Source organism: Canis aureus, chromosome 2 (genome assembly GCF_053574225.1).
Source record: "Canis aureus isolate CA01 chromosome 2, VMU_Caureus_v.1.0, whole genome shotgun sequence".
In the NCBI taxonomy this organism is placed as follows: Eukaryota; Metazoa; Chordata; class Mammalia; order Carnivora; family Canidae; genus Canis; species Canis aureus.
Window position 1 is genome coordinate 37,314,512 of NC_135612.1, and position 13,334 is coordinate 37,327,845.

The window sequence follows — 13,334 nt, forward strand, 5'->3', positions numbered from 1 at the left end:
ACTTGACTTTTGTTTTTTTTCTTACAATGCCATGCCCCTCTGTGAGATAGCTAATGGGGATGTGGGGACATTTAAGGTCCACATTCCCTCTCCAATATCTGATTTGTCTCAGATAGAAATAAAAATTAGTTCCTTTAGCCAAGATCCTTCTCATTTCATTAAGGAATTCCAAAGCCTTACAGTTGCCTTTGGTATCACCTGGCAGGATATCCATAGCATCTTTACTATATACTACATCTATGAAGTAAAAAATGCATATCTGGTCTTTGGCTCAGGCCTGGGCAGATGAGGCCCACACCCCTATTCATGACCATGCTACAGTGGGGGAATAGGTGGTCCCAAATGCCAACACTAGATGTAATTATCAGACAGAAGATGCTGGTAGAGTTCATCGGGATTACATAATAACTTGTCTAATTGAGAGTATGCAAAAAGCAGTTATAAAACCTGTGAATTATGCAACACTTAAAGAAATAACCCATGACTCAAATGAAGATTCTGCTTTATTTCATTCTCCCTTAACAGAGGCCATGACAAAGTACACCAACCTAGACCTGAGGGCCCATAGGGCAAAGCAATATTAGCAATGCATTTTATCAGTCAGGCCTCCCCTGATATCAGACAAAAGCTTCAAAAGCTCCATCAGGGACCTCACACTTCTGGATATACCCTTCAAGGTCTTCAATAACTGAGAGGTAGCCTCAAGAGCTGAAAGGGAACAGAGAAACAGGGATATCAATATATGGCTGCAGCTATGGCTAGCTCCTTGCCCTTCTCTGGGTCCACATAGGGGCAAGAGCCATTAAAGGTACAAACCACTACACCTTCCCATGTCCCAGGAACTCCCAGAAGCAGGCTTCTGTTGTCATCAATCAGAGCATCTGGCCCTCGAGTATCAAACACACCCTCTGTCAGGGCCTTCTCCGGCCTGAAAATAACCAGGGCTTTGAAGATGGGACTACCTCTCCTTCCCATGCATTGACGGGTCATCCCAGGCCCCAAATCCCCAAGCCCAGGCTGTCCAGGGAATTGACAGCCTCAGGTCAAGGCCACTTCAGGAAACCAGTATCTATACGTTGATTATGAGAAACCAATGGGGTAGGGGAGGGTGATCTCCTTTCTTTGGCTGATGGGGCCCAGAGGCCATGCAGATCCCCATGTTTTCCATCTCTATGGCAGAGCCTTGGGCAACCCTGGGTGTGGCAGGAGACAAAATTGCATTTCTAATAATGAAGGATAGTTGGAAGAAAGGCAAGCAAGGACAAGGGACCCCTGCTGTAAGAGGAAACCACCCTTAAAAGGATTTTACACCACTCTGGAAGGAGCTCTCCACCCTTTTTCCATGTGATAGGTAGATGATAAAAATCCAATTGGATGACTGGCACATGAAGGGTTAATCAGATTAAAACAGCCCCACAGCAAGCTCCTAGACTTAGAAACTTTCTTGGGGGTGAGGAATTATAGAACTTTAAGACATTAGAGACAATGTAAATAAATAAAAAGTGTTTATGTATTGACACCTCAATAATATAAAGGTGCCAGTTTTCCTTAACAATTTTTATGTACATCTGTGTATGTGTAAATTGAGAAGAGATATTCAATTTTCTTTTTTTAATTTTTAAAATTTTATTTAAATTCAATTTGCCAGCATATAGTAAAACACCCAGTGCTCATTTCATCATGTGCCCTACTTAATGCCCGTCACCCAGTTAACCTACCCCCCCACCAATCTCCCCTTCTGCACCCTTTGTTTATTTCTCAGAGTTAGGAGTCTCTCATGGTTTGTCTTCCTCTATAATTTTTTTACTACTCAGTTTCTCTCCCTTCCCTCATGGTCCCTTTCACTATTTCTTATGTTCCACATATGAGTGAAGATGTGGTATATATACACAATGGAATATTAGCCATCAGAAAGGAAGAAAACCTACCATTTACATCAACATGGATGGAACTGGAGGATATTATGCTGAGTGAAATGAGTCAATCACAGAAGACAGTTGTCATATGGTTTCACTCATTATGTTGAATATAAGAAATTGAAACTCCTGTAGTAACCCTCTCTGGTCCCCTCCCTCTCCAGGAGTTTTGTACTATCACTCAATTAACTTTATTATCATTCAATAACTTTGCTTTGATGCCTACCACTCTTCATAAAGTCTACTTCTTCATTCTTGGAAGCAGTGTGACCAAGAACCGCAGGCACTAAAGAAAAGAAATTCTGTAACACTAATGGATATAGGACCCACTTATTCCATCCATATAAAATACTCAGGTATCATCTTTCAGTTCTCAATTCTCATCATCAGCAGAGATAGGGACACAAAGAGGGAACATTTAATTTACTATTTAAGTTGTTTTTTGGGTGACAATATCTTTATTTTTTTTCTTGTTTTATGTTGTCCGACTCCATTACCTAGCAGGGACATAATGAAAAAGGTACAAACTAATCTTTGTCTTTCTGAGACTGACTAGCCCCTGCTGGAAATTTTGTCCTCTGAGCCCCCAGCCCCTTCAAACATCAAGTTCTCCATTTTTCAACAGGTGCCCCCTGAGGTATGGAACACCTCTGTTCTGGGGTGCTCTCTATCAACATCCCCATAAGGTTACAACTAAAGGATCATCATTTCTTCTCCAGAAAATCCCAAGACCCATTATGTCCAGAGGTCAGGCAGGGCCTATAGTCATTAATACAGAAGTTCTCAGCAACAGGACTTTTGCATCCCTGCGATTCATGTTGTAATATACCCATCTTGGCAGTAAAAAGTCCGATGGTACAGGACCTAAGCGTTATCAGTGAGGACTTTTTTCCCATTGACCCAATTCTCCTAACCTTATCCCCTCTTAAGACAGACCCCCTCAGACACTCTGGTACACAGTGCTGGGTCTAAAAGATGCTTTCCTCTGCATCCTAGTGTACCCAGATTCCAAGTTCCTCTTTGCCTTTAAGTGGCAGGACCCCTCAACCCAGGTTACTTAATAACTAACATAGACTTTAGGGATAGTCCACATTTATTTGGATAGGCCCTAACCAAGGATTTGTCCCTCCTTCAGCTCCCCAGAATCAGTGCTTTACTTCAGTATGTTGATGATTTAATTATCTGCAGCCCCAATGATAACATATCCAACACAAATATAATCCTGGTGCCTTGGAGCTTGGCCTCCTGGAGCTATAAGTTCTACCCTTCAAAGACCTGAATTTCCTCTCAGAAAGTTCAATTCCTGAGTATATTAGTCCCAAGGACTAATATAAATCCCTGGGATTAAGAGCCTCTTTGACCACCATAAGGGTCTCATTTTAAATATAAAAACTCCCTCTACAAAAAAGCAACTGTGTTCCCGTTTGGATATGCTGGGGTTTTATAAAATACGAATAGTTCAATTTGGTTAATAACAAAGCCTCTTTATGAGGCCCTGAGGGGACCTGAGGAAAAGCCTTTGGAATGGAACCCTGAAATGACAAAAGCTTTTGGAGCCCTCAAACAGGTACTTACAATGGCCCCAGCTTTAGCCCTGCCAGACCTCCAGAAACCCTTCTCCTTATACATGCATAAAAGGAGATCTTGATTCCAAATCCTGGGACCCCCCCACATTCCTGGTTGCATACCTATCTAAGTATCTGGTGCAGGGATGGCCTCCTTGCCTCTGAGCACTGGTTCCCATGGCCCTCTTGATAGAAGAGGACTCTAAATTAACCTTGGAACAAAACATAATTATTTATATGCCCCATAAGGTATTATACACTTGAAATGCTAGGATATTTCATTGGATCTCTAATAGTAGAATTACGTAATAGAAAACTCTTTATTATAAACATCTGAAGTAAATATTCAGTCAGAGGAGAAGAAAAGATGGCAGAAGAGTAGGGGGTTCTGTTTCATGTGATCCCCTTAATTTATCTAGATAACTATCAAACCATCTCTTTTTTTTTGAAATTTAGATGCAATTTGCCAACATATAGTATAACACTCAGTGCTCATCCCATCAAGTGCCCCTGTAAAACTCCTAAATACCTATGAATTCAATCTGAGAGGTAAGAAAAGAATGGTAGTAACTCTACAAATTGAAAAGTGACCACTTTTCGCAAGTTAGGAGTGTGGAGAAGACAAATGGAGGGGATGTACCACAAGATAAACAGTGCAGGGAGGAGGCATTTGTAAGCCAGCTACTGGAAAGAGATATGTCCCTGTGCTCAAAATAGGGACCTTTAGAAATCTGCTTGTCTGAGAGACATTCCTGCCTGAAAAGTGCTTAGTGGTGAAACAGGGCAGAATCCCAGGTGGGACAGTGAGGTCTCAGTAGTCCCGGAGGCACAGAAAGAAGAGAGCTGACTTTGCTAGCAGAGTTCCCAAGCACTGGAGTGGGGAAATGGGTTTAGGTCACTAAGCCTGGGAGGGGATCCCAGCTTGTTTGGACATAAACCACAAACCACAGTCAGATTGAGTGACTGCTCTCCATGTTAGGTCCCTGCAAAGGAATGGACACAGCAACCCTCTGCCTTTCTCTGAGAGAGGTGTAGGGGGTTCCCACTCAATAGGGTAAATGCTCTCCACACCATGGCCCTGCAGGGGACAGAGATGGGGTGAGCTTCTGCTTCCTCCAGGACAGATGGAGTGGGCGCCTGTGCAAGAGAACGAAAGCTCTCCCTGCCATATCCCTCCAAATTACACAAATCTGTGTCCCTCCACCTTCCTCCAGGGAGGATCTGAGAAGACAGCAACATAGGAGTCTACAGAGTTTGGTACACACTGAGATCTTTCAGCTCTGGGGCAGGAGATCTAGGTGAGGCCGTTTTTATTTTCACCCTCTAAAGAGGCATGGAAAGCCTTCAAGGGAACAAAACCCACACCAGCAAACAACCTACGCTGAGCAAGGCCCCCTGACAAGGGGAGGTGCAAATCTGCCCAGGCACAGACACCTCAGAATCAGTGCAGCAGGCCCCTCTCCCAGAAGACCTGATGGAGGGACAGGTGAACAGGAAGTTTACTAACCAAACGGGACTGGAAAACTCCAGGGCTAGGGGAAAATAGTGTATAGAACTCAATCCAGCTACTGTTTTCTTTTTAAAAATCCCCCTGGCTATTCGGGGTCTTTTCTGATTCCACACAAATCTTAAAATAATTTGTTCCAACTGGGCAGCCCCGGTGGCGAAGCGGTTTAGCGCCGCCTGCAGCCCAGGCGTGATCCTGGAGACCCTGGATCAAGTCCCACATCAGGCTCTCTGTATGATGCCTGCTTCTCTCTCTGCTTGTGTCTCTGCTTCTCTCTCTCTGTCTCTATGAATAAATAAATAAAATCTTTAAAAAAATTGTTCCAACTGTCTGAAGAAAGTTCATGGTATTTTGATAGGGATTGCATTAAAAATGTAAATTTCCCTGGGTAACATTGACATTTTCACAATATTAATTCAGCCAATCCATGAGCATGGAATATTTTTCCATCTCTTTGTGTCTTCCTCAATTTCTTTCAGAAGTGTTCTATAGTTTTTAGAGTATATATCCTTTACCTCTTTGGTTAGGATTATTCCTAGGTATCTTATGCTTGGGTGCAATTGTAAATGGGATTGGCTCCTTAATTTCTCTTTCTTCAGTCTCATTGTAAGTGTATAGAAATAACACTGACTTCTGGGCATTGATTTTGTATCCTGCCACACTGCCAAATTGCTGTATGAGTTCTAGCAATCTTGGGGTGGAGTCTTTTGGGTTTTCTATGTAGAGTTTCATGTCATCAGCGAAGAGGGAGAGTTTGAGATTTCAGGTTGTACTACAAAGCTGTGGTCATCAAGACAGTGTGGTACTGGCACAAAAACAGACACATAGACCAATGGAACAGAATAGAGAACCCAGAAGTGGACCCTCAACTTTATGGTCAACTAATATTCGACAAAGGAGTAAAGACTATCCACTGGAAAAAAGACAGTCTCTTCAATAAATGGTGCTGGGAAAATTGGACATCCACATGCAGAAGAATGAAACTAGACCACTGTCTTTCACCATACACAAAGATAAACTCAAAATGGATGAAAGATCTAAATGTGAGACAAGATTCCATCAAAATCCTAGAGGAGAACACAGGCAACACCCTTTTTGAACTCGGCCACAGTAACTTCTTACAAGATACATCCACCAAGGCAAAAGAAACAAAAGCAAAAATGAACTATTGGGACTTCATCAAGATAAGAAACTTTTGCACAGCAAAGGATACAGTCAACAAAACTCAAAGACAACTTACAGAATGGGAGAAGATATTTGCAAATGATGTATCAGATAAAGGGCTAGTTTCCAAAATCTATAAAGAACTTATTAAACTCAACAGCAAAGAAACAAACAATCCAATCATGAAATGGACAAAAGACATGAACAGATATCTCAGAGAGTAAGACATAGACATGGCCAACATGCACATGAGAAAATGCTCCGCATCACTTGCTATCAGGTAAATACAAATCAAAACCACAATGAGATACCACCTCACACCAGTGAGAATGGGGAAAATTAACAAGGCAGGAAACCACAAATGTTGGAGAGGATGTGGAGAAAGGGGAACCCTCTTGCACTGTTGGTGGGAATGTGAACTGGTGCAGCCACTCTGGAAAACTGTGTGGAGGTTCCTCAAAGAGTTAAAAATAGACCTGCCCTACGACCCAGCAATTGCACTGCTGGGAATTTACCCCAAAGATGCAGATGCAATGAAACGCTGGGACACCTGCACCCCGATGTTTCTAGCAGCAATGTCCACAATAGCCAAACTGTGGAAGGAGCCTCAGTGTCCATCGAATGATGAATGGATAAAGAAGATGTGGTTTATGTATACAATGGAATATTACTCAGCTATTAGAAACGACAAATATCCACCATTTGCTTCGACATGGATGGAACTGGAGGGTATTATGCTGAGTGAAATAAGTCAATTTAAGAAGGACAAACATTATATGGTCTCATTCATTTGGGGAATATAAAAAAATAGTGAAAGGGAATAAAGAGGAAAGGAGAAAAAATGAGTGGGAAATATCAGAAAGGAAGACAGAACATGAAAGACTCCTAACTCTGGGAAATGAACTAAGGGTGGTGGAGGGGGAGGTGGGCGGGGGTGGGGGTGACTGGGTGATAGGCATTGAGGGGGGCACTTGATGGGATGAGCACTGGGTGTTATTCTATATGTTGGCAAATTGAACACCAATAACAAATAAATTTATATAAAAAACCCTCATACAGGGGCTTGACTGTCAATCCAAACCCTGGAATCCATTCTAGAAACATATTAAGCTAATTTATTGTTTGAAATGGGCTTACATTTAGTATGACTTATTTGCACTTCACATTGGGTGCCCATATTCCTGGGATCAGAACATACCCCAAATAAATTAATTACTGTTTGGAAATGTGGGCCTTTGTTGGAGAAGTTCTATGCACTCATTCTCCCAGGAAGTTTAGAACTCAGATGATGTTTGAGGGGGTAAAGATGAGTATATTATCTACATATTTCAATACAGCTCCAATATTTAAGGTAAACTCTCTGAGTTCCCTGGCAAGAGAATTGCCAGATAGGTAGGACCATCCCTACAGTTTTGTGGCAGGACTGTCAAAGTATAATGTTGAGTTACATTGGTAGATGGATCAGTCCATTGAAAACAAAACAAATACTGAAATTCTGGATATAAGGGTATGCAAAAGAAAGTGTCTTTAAGATCCAGGACTGTGATCCAAGTGGTGCCTTCAGATATCTGGGTTAAGGTAGTGTAGGTATTATGCATAATAGGGTAAAAGGTAATGACAGCCTCATTTGTAGCCTGGGTGTCTTGGACCATTCAATACTCTCCACTTAGTTTTAAAACTGGTAGGAGGGGAGAATTATAGGGAGACTGGAATGGGACTAGGAGGCCACATTTTAGGAACCTGTCTATTAAGTATTGGAGGCCTGTCAGGCTTCAGGTTTAATGGGGTACTGATGTTTGCAGGGGTGTTTTTGTCCTTTAAGGCAATTGTTGCAGGTATTGTGAATATTGATTTCCCCGGAATTCCTTTGTCCCACACGTGGGTATTAACTCAATCCCCCACACATGTGGATTAACTCAATCCCAGATTTGTGAAGAAAAATTATCAGGAGGGTCTTTCTTGGAAGAGGGCACAGGATAAGCAGGAAGAGGACCCTCCTTTCTAGGAGGTTGAGGATATTTCCAAGGGTGGAAAAGAGATCTCTTTCCAGTTTAGGCCTTGGACATTCCTGCATGATCAGGAATTTGAGTTCTAAAATAGTTTCCCCATAAACAAAATAAGGTTTGAGAGAGATATTTTGATTTTGGCTTTCCATCTACCCTAGCAATAAAGTGGGTAATGGGCCCAGAATGTGAAGTAAGGACTGAATGTACAGCTACCATGTTATTCAGAAGTAATCTGATAGGCTTACCTGCTACATAAAGAGCCATCTGTGTTTCCTTCTCCAAAATGGTGATGGTCTTCATGGGAGCTTCTAGGGAACTCAGGTCCTATAAGTCACTCTGGGACATAACTGATAAGGGATCAGATCTTGGTTCCCTTTTAATCCCAAGTAAGTCCCTCCTTCAGCTCCCTTTGTGGCCAAATAGAAGGCAGGGCACCTTTGCTGGAGGAAAATTTGGGGGGAATTCATGTTTCCAGTGGTCTGGAATCCCATAGGATAAAACCATCTCCTTTACCTTATGTCTACTTTGGGATTGGTTTGGACAGCCCTGGAGTGAATCAGGTACCCTAAGGGCCAAGGCCAAAAGCCTAGACTGTCTTCATTCCCCTTGTTCCCTCATTTTCTCTTCAGCCTGATCTCAATTGTTGAAGACAGAGAAGGCTATTTCTATAAGCTTCTTAAGGGGAGTTTGGGGCGCTAAAGCCATCTTTTGGAGATGTCTACAAATATATGGGCTGATTGGCTTATGAAGAGGGTCCCCAAGACTAATTGCCCTTCTGGAGTATCTGGGTCTACATTATCTGAATCTACATTTATCTGAATCTCTGTAGTTGTCCCACCAAGCAAGATCCACCTGCCTGGATCTTGGGTGACTTCCCTAACCCTATCATAATATACTGGCTTGATAATAATATCTCTTCATGCCTTCCAAAAGGTATAGTACCAAGTGGTCCCTGCTGTGCAAGTCGACAATTCCAATTGAAGGTCTATCTGAACAACTGTCATCATCCTTACCAGATATGTTAGGCTAGGGAACATGAAGGGCATCTTCATAGGTTTGCGTTTTTACCGGAAGCAGAATTGCTCCTCTGTGCTGCAAAAATGAGAGACATCCACCATAAGGTGACTCCAGGGTAATTCAAAAGACAGTCAGCCTCCTGAATTCTTCAGTAAACTTTCTGGGGTTCTCAGAAAAGCAGCCTAAGTGCTCATGGCACTGCCTGAAATATGAGAATTAAAAGGGAACATGTACTCTTGTGATCTCTTAAGTTCCAAATTCCACTTCCTGTAGGGAGGCAGAGGAGCTCTTCCTCTTGGCCCGACTCTGGTAAAGAAGAATAGATTGGTTGGTGGTAATAGTTGCTTCTGCTGGAGTCAATGGCATTGGGGTGTCACTCTTGGTCTTCAGTTGTTCCCTGTGGGGAGCTATTGTGAGAATTTCTTTCTTGGAGCCAAATTATAAATGGTCCATCTAAACTGTATATTTTTTACATTTGTTAGGGTCATTCCTAAGGGCCATAAAAGCCTAGATGTAATGGATTTTTACCCATTTTTTTAGTCTCTTACAGAAAAGATCAAGACACAGTATAATGTTATAGTTAAGACTACCATTCTCCAGCCAGACTTACCTATCCTCTAGCTTTTATTGAGGCCAAATTGTATTACAAAAGAAGATAAGCATTTTCATTTTTAGGCATTCTTTCTTTTTAATATTTTATTTGTTTATTCATGAGAGACACACACAGAGAGGCAGAGACATTGGTGGAGGGAGAAGCAGGATCCATGAGGGGAGCCTGATGCGGGACTCGATCCTAGGATCCCAGAATCATGTCTGAGCCAAAGGCATATTCTCAACCACTGAGCCTCTCTTTTTAGGCTTTCTAATCAGAACTGATCCCAGTGTCTCAAAATCCATTCCAGAAAGGAGTCTTTGTGGGAAGAAGATGGAACTTCCCATTGTCTTCAGGGAGAGAGTTGACTCTTGTAAGGAAGAAAAGGAGCAACTAAATAAGAGTTCCCATTATTAGAAGACGGAAGTCTTATTTTTCCAAGGAAAGTTAGCTCTCTTTCTTTCTCAAGAACCTAATAGTATGTCAGGTGGGAACTCTCCAGAGTTCCGATGATGAGTATCCCCAACGTGCTGTCCACTCATCCCCCTCTCATCACACCTGTGGCCAATATGTCATGTTGCAGTCCTGCTAGCTCCAGTGTCCCAGAGCATGTATTTCTTCCTGGTACCTGCAGACCTTGGAGCTGAAGCCTTCCTGAAGATTTTGGTATAGATGATTCCCAATAACTATCCCTGACATCCTGCGGTGGATCTCTCAGGAATGCGCATCATCATGACACTAAGATCTCTGAGTAGCCCATGCTCTTTATTCTGATTGGCTTTTCAACAATTGGCAGCAAACAATGGCCACCAGAGACAGGAATTTTTTTTTTAAGTTTTTTTTAAATATTTTATTTATTTATTCATGAGAGAGAGAGAGAGAGAGAGAGAGAGTGAGAGAGAGAGAGGCAGAGACACAAGCAGGCTCCATGCAGGGAGCCCGATGTGGGACTCGATCCTGGGACTCCAGGATCACACCCTAGGCTGAAGGCAGGCGCTAAACCGCTGAGCCACCCAGGGATCCCAAGACAGGAACTTTTTGATTGTTTAAATATTTCTCACTTGACCCATATATATCTGTTGATCTTTTCCACTTTTCAGTCTGTTCTGGTGAAACTAACCCCAATTTCCAATTCTCTATATCCCTGAAATATTTGAGTTGAGTCACATTTAATTAAGTGGTGATTAAGGCTGATCCACAGGGAGAAATCACAATAAGTGGGGGTCCAGTTTTATGGCTTATTTTACAGTATCTTGTAGAGATACAATGCTCTGAGTTAGCACTCTTGCAGGACCTTTGTGATAAGCATCAAAACATCTTGCAGGTTCTAGTGCCCCACATTTAGCACAAGATAGTGGGAAAATAGGTATGAGAGTAAGTGGCTGAAGCTAGACTGGGGCGAGGGTGGATGGCAGTCAGAGTCCCATAATTAAGAGAGATTTGTGCAGAGATACAAATAGTCTAGCAATATCAGACAGTCACCTAGGGATCAATGTAATGGATCTTGGTGTGCTGTTTGTAAGCATCACTTCCATGAATGTCCATGAATCACTCTTTTTTTTGCCTCAATTTCTCCTGCTGGAAGTCTAAAACAATCAGGAAACTTGGAATACTGGAGGAGTTAAAATATGTGTGCATACCTAGGTCACCAGAAATTAATTGCCATGAAAGGAAGTTGCCTCTGAGACCAATGAACATCTTGAAGAATGACCTTAGATACTTCTCCTGTGTTCAACATGTGGTTACCTGGTCCCTTTGTGGTCACCAAAGAGATGTTGCTACGTAGACTGGGAAGATCTCCAGGTGCTGAGGCCTCACCCAGCTTGTCCCTGAGACTTCACCAAAGGCTCTTAGACTCATTGCAAGAAATATTTCAAGGATGATCAGACACAGTGGTTGACCAGTGGAAATGAAATATTTATTAGAGTATCACCTTGAGATGTGAGACCAGGTGAGTTCAAGGGAGACTTGTGCCTGGGGTTTGAGTCTATGTCTTTTGTTGAGTTTTTAACTCAGAGGTGAAATATTTATTATTTGGGGAGGGTATTAGTTTGAAAACAGGGTTTCATTCCTTTTATCTTTTAATTGGTCAGGGTCCCTGACCTTCTTTTACTTTGGCGTGTCTGGTTTTATCTGGCTTCTTTTTGGTGGTAATAGTTGTAGAATGCTGCCAGGATATGTTGCTAACTGTCCTAATAATGGGCCATAACTCCCACTTTGATGGCCTACAGACATCTCAGTAAAGCCTAAATAATTGCTTACTCCAACAAAGGGAAGGCAAAACTCCCCAAAGCCATCAACATTTGTACTAGGGTTCACCATTCTGTCATCTGGATATTCACTACCTGGCACTATGCCCATCCTTCTATCATAGTGACTACTGCTAAGGGTCATAGAGAATTAGATTAGTACATCTCTTATTGACAAATTTGGCATGATCCAATTATTTTATCGTTTCTGTGACAATAGTGACCCAAATGATCTCTCTTTTTAATTTTTATTTATTTATGATAGTCACAGAGAGAGAGAGAGAGAGAGAGAGAGAGGCAGAGACATAGGCAGAGGGAGAAGCAGGCTCCATGCACCGGGAGCCTGACGTGGGATTTGATCCCGGGTCTCCAGGATCGCGCCCTGGGCCAAAGGCAGGCGCCAAACCGCTGCGCCACCCAGGGATCCCGATCTCTCTTTTTTTGAAGTTTTATTTTAATTTCTATTAGTTAACAAGCAGTGTTATATTAGTTTCAGGTGTACAATATAGTGACTCAACAATTCCATACAATACCAAGTGCTCATCACAGAAAAAGCTCTCCTTAATCCCCATTACATATTTAACGCATCTGATGACCCCTTCTCTCCTTTTTTTTCTCACACAACACCTTCTATATGACAACACCCAATTTAAAAGTTAAATTTTAGCCAACCATTATGATCTTTTTAAAAAGTAAATCTATTCATTGATTCCATGGAAACGGTTATTTTTTTCTGTTATAAAGTTGATGCAAATTGTAACAAGTTAAATATTATTTTTCAACCTATTCCACTTCCACCTCCTTAAACTCAACCACAATTATTTTTCTTATTGTTTCAGTCTACTACTACCTGATGACACCTTTAGCTGAAAGAACATGTCACCTAAACAAGATGAACAGTAAACAATTTAGACAACAATGCTTGCTAAGAGTCTTTCTCTCTTCCCTTTTCTCTTTGCTTTGTTTTTTAAATTCCACATATTAGTAAAATTTTATGGTGTATGTCTTTTTCTGACTGACTTTCACTTAGCATTAGACTCTGTATTTCCATGTATGTCATGGCAAATGTCAAGACTGTATTCTTTTTTATGGCCGAGTAATATTCCATTGTACATATATACCCCATCTTCTTTATCCATTTATCACCTGATGGACACTTGGGTTGTTTCCATAATTTGGTTATTGTACATAATGCTGCTATAAACACTGAGGTGTGGGGTACCTGGGTGGCTCAGTGTTTGAATGTCTTCCTTTGGCTCAGGTCATGATCCCAGGGTCCTGAGATGGAGTCCTACATCAGGCTCCCCAGAGGGAGCCT

General features: G+C 41.9%; 1 long non-coding RNA gene across 1 annotated transcript; it reads left to right on the plus strand.

Moving 5' to 3' along the window:
• Positions 1–11,567: 11,567 nt before the first annotated feature.
• LOC144290490 (uncharacterized) lies at positions 11,568–13,006 on the plus strand. Its single transcript, XR_013358112.1, has 2 exons — positions 11,568–11,718; positions 12,856–13,006. It is a non-coding gene; the product is annotated as an uncharacterized LOC144290490 (long non-coding RNA).
• The last annotated feature ends 328 nt before the right edge of the window (positions 13,007–13,334 follow it).